This window comes from Lathyrus oleraceus, chromosome 6, assembly GCF_024323335.1.
Source record: "Lathyrus oleraceus cultivar Zhongwan6 chromosome 6, CAAS_Psat_ZW6_1.0, whole genome shotgun sequence".
NCBI lineage: Eukaryota > Viridiplantae > Streptophyta > Magnoliopsida > Fabales > Fabaceae > Lathyrus > Lathyrus oleraceus.
Window position 1 is genome coordinate 443,841,263 of NC_066584.1, and position 3,530 is coordinate 443,844,792.

At 39.2% G+C, this 3,530-nt stretch overlaps 1 long non-coding RNA gene across 1 annotated transcript; it reads right to left on the bottom strand.

Moving 5' to 3' along the window:
- Positions 1-1,661: 1,661 nt before the first annotated feature.
- Positions 1,662-3,199, bottom strand: LOC127097233 (uncharacterized). Its single transcript, XR_007792955.1, has 2 exons — positions 2,491-3,199; positions 1,662-2,020 (listed from the first exon to the last, which is right to left on the bottom strand). It is a non-coding gene; the product is annotated as an uncharacterized LOC127097233 (long non-coding RNA).
- Between the last annotated feature and the right edge of the window lie 331 nt (positions 3,200-3,530).

The following is a 3,530-nucleotide window of genomic DNA, read 5'->3' on the forward strand; positions in this document are numbered from 1 at the left end:
TTAATACGGTCCTCATGGGGTGAAAAAGAGAGGTCAGGATTAGGGGTGGCAAAACGGGCTCGGCCCGCGGGGCATGCCCGTTTTGCCCGCACTTTTGTGCGGGGCGGGCCAAGGATTTAGGCCCTCACCCTCAAATGTGTCCGCCCCGCCCCGCCCCGTTTTTTTCGCGGGCTTTTGCGAGCACGTGTATTTACATAAATTTTTGCATTTTTAGGTTTAAAGAGTGCAGTGCCCGCGGGCTTTTCCCATCCCACCCTCACTTTTTTGCGGGGCGGGTCTAAGTTTTAGGCCCGCATCCTTAACTATGACCGCCCCGCCCCGCCCCATTTTTTTGCGGGATTTTGCGGGGCGGGTCTAAACGGGACGGGCATGCCCGTTTGCCACCCCTAGTCAGGATGCACTTGTCCTTTCAGTTCCCGAGTATTCTGATTGTCGGCCATACTTAACGTGTGGTTAGATGCTTGTCTCCCCCTAAGTACCAATAATTAAACTCGCACCATGAATTTCATAAACAAAAACTTTTTTGGATGAAAAGAGAGGTTAGGACGCATTTGTCCTTTCAACTCCCAAGTACTTGAATTATCGGTTATACTTAGCTTGTGGTCCGATACTTTTTTCCCACTTAAAATCAATCACAACCCATCAAATCCAATTTCATGTCTTAAGGCATTGAAAACCTTTGACAAAGAACATGTTATTTCTGTTCTACCGCAATACAAACAACGGTTAAACCTCTCACACACGAGTATACAAACAGCGTTTAACTACTAGAACACGAACGTTAACATCGTTCAATAAAAATAACCAACACATCCATATTTTCTATCACGAACTACGAAGCTCTGATTTTCTCATTGCACTATGAGAATACGTAGACACGAGGGTCTGAATCCTTGGCGAGCACACTAATTAATAAACTTATTTTTTCTCCTTAGCAAGTAATCTTCAGATAATAACACTCATTCGTGCAAAGAACAAGCAAAATGGTTCCTGTTTAGTATAACGGATGTGAGGGGTGCTAATATCTTCCCCTTACATAATCGACTCCCAAACCCACTCTTGGTTGCGATTGCCACTTTCTTTCTTTTTAAGTAGAGTTCGGTGGTTATTGTACCCTAATCTCAGATGCTTGAAGGCTTATGCTAGTAGAGTTTGACTTGGAATCATCTTGGTTTGAATGAAACCCTAGCCCATTAGGGAAGGCTTTTGCCCACCATCTTGTCAATTATACCCTCACATCTTCCTGGCTCTTTCAAGATCATGTTTTCTATTCATATGGTGTGGATCACTAGTCTTTGGTTCTTGGGTCATGCTTGCACCAATACATTGATCTTTGGGGCTTTGGTTTGCTTTTGATCCATCAAGGCTCTTAAACCATTTCTAGGTCATCATTATGGGTCCATCTATGTTTAATCAGGACTCATGTCAACCTACACAAGTCCATACAAGAAAACCCTAGTTTGAGATCTATAGTTGACTTTAGTGAACTATTGACTTTTTGGTCAACTAGTTGACCAAACTCAACCACTTTCCATAAATCATTTTCAAGCCTTTCATCTTTAATCTATGTCCATTTCAAAGGCTTTGATTCATTTCAAACCTTGATAATCTTTTTCTACAATCCATTATATTTACCATTCAATATCCAACTTTCATTGCTATTTTCAAACTAAAGTCCTTTACATCATAATAATACCATTCACATAACAAGTTCCATTCTCTTTTCATCCATAAGATGTTCATTACATAGGAAAACCAAGAAAAAATACATATTTGACCAATTGTTGACTTTGTTCGACAGCTGACTTTTTGGTCAATTTTGACCAAAGTCAACTCAAGTTATTTTTCATCACTAAACCACTAAGTGTCCAATCCTAATTTCTATGTGAATTCTTCATGCTTCCATTGTCACTTGTAACTTCATTTGCAAGCAAGTCATGATAATTTCCTTAAGTCACCACCTTGATTTTCATGTTGGTTTCATGCCATCTTGATGTCATATGCCAAGCATAAGCCAACCCTGTTAACATATTTCCAATGTACATTACCAAGTGAATCCATAAATCAATTCAAAGAGACAAAACACTCACGACCTATGGATAATCCAAGAAGTTAACTAAGTCACACAAAGCATGCCAAAGTAGGTTCATATGGCTAACTGTTCAGCATGCTAACATGGCTACAATTATGCAGAATCTGAAGCAGTGAGCACCTTATTCAAAAAGAACTTAACCTACATTCAACACAAAACCAAAACACACATTACAACCCTATCCCATATTTCATAATATAGCAGCATTTACAAGGCACACTAGCAGATGCAAAGAACTATCATCATAGAATTTCTAACAGCCATGTTCACATGTCAAGCATTGCACACCATTCAAAATAATCATACACAAGTATTCAAGGCGGAAATCATTCAACAATCAGTAACAACCAGCAAAATATCACAACCACAAGGTAGGCTGCAATTAATAAAGCAATTACCCAGCATCATTTGCAAGCAACAGGCCATGAACAATCAACACCACCTTGTAGCGAAGAAAGAGAGATTAGAATCAGTACTTGGAAGCAGAGCACAATTGTTGTCATCAGCTTCGAAGTCTCCGACCAGGCGAAGCTCAAAATTTTCTTCTTCAATTATGGTTGCTACAATGTAGAAGAGAAATTTGGGAATCAGAGCCCTAATCCCTTGGGCTCTGATTCTTTGGGAGTAAAGTTTAATTTAGGTCTGTGATGTTAGGCTTCTTGAGGAGATCCAAGAAGTTAGGGTTCTAAACATAAAACTAAGGGAAATCAATGAGGAATTCATGGAGAGGGGGAGGAGACGAACAAGATGGTGGGTTCAATTTTGGATTATGGTGGCCACCGCCGCCGGAGGTGATTCCCGGCACGGTGGCTCACGGTGGTGGTGGCTGAATGTTGCCCTGAGTTTGGAATTATAGTATGATGCGTTTTTTGAATTCAATTTCATCCCACGTGCCTGTTGACTTGGAAGCTGATGGATACACCATGTGCTCAAATTCAGCCATATTTGATGGGCTTACTTCATTGGGCCTAAGTTTGTTTTCATCAGCATCATCCCAGATTACTTGTTACACCCCCTACGTCTGGCTGCATTTCTCTTTGGGCTTTGGCACCCAAGCCCATACACACCGCTTCTTAGAAACACCCTTTTTCCAACAATGCACCCTCATCTGAGCCCATTATACTATTTGTTTTTTTGTTCATTTTTGTTGTTTATGTGCTTAGTTTTAATTGTTCTTAATTAGGCCGGTTAGAGTTTTTAGGATTAGTTTACTTAGTTTAGTTAGATTTTTAGGACTAATTAGATTTAAGATGTTAATTAGAATTTAGAGGTTAATTAGACTTTAGGATTTATTTAGATTTAAGATTTTAATTAGAATAAAATTAGGATTAGTTAGAATTTTATATGTTTTTAGAATTTTGATTAGATTTCTAAAAAAGATAGGTTTCTTTAATTGAATAGAATAGATTTTAGCACTTGATTAATTTTTACGTTTTAG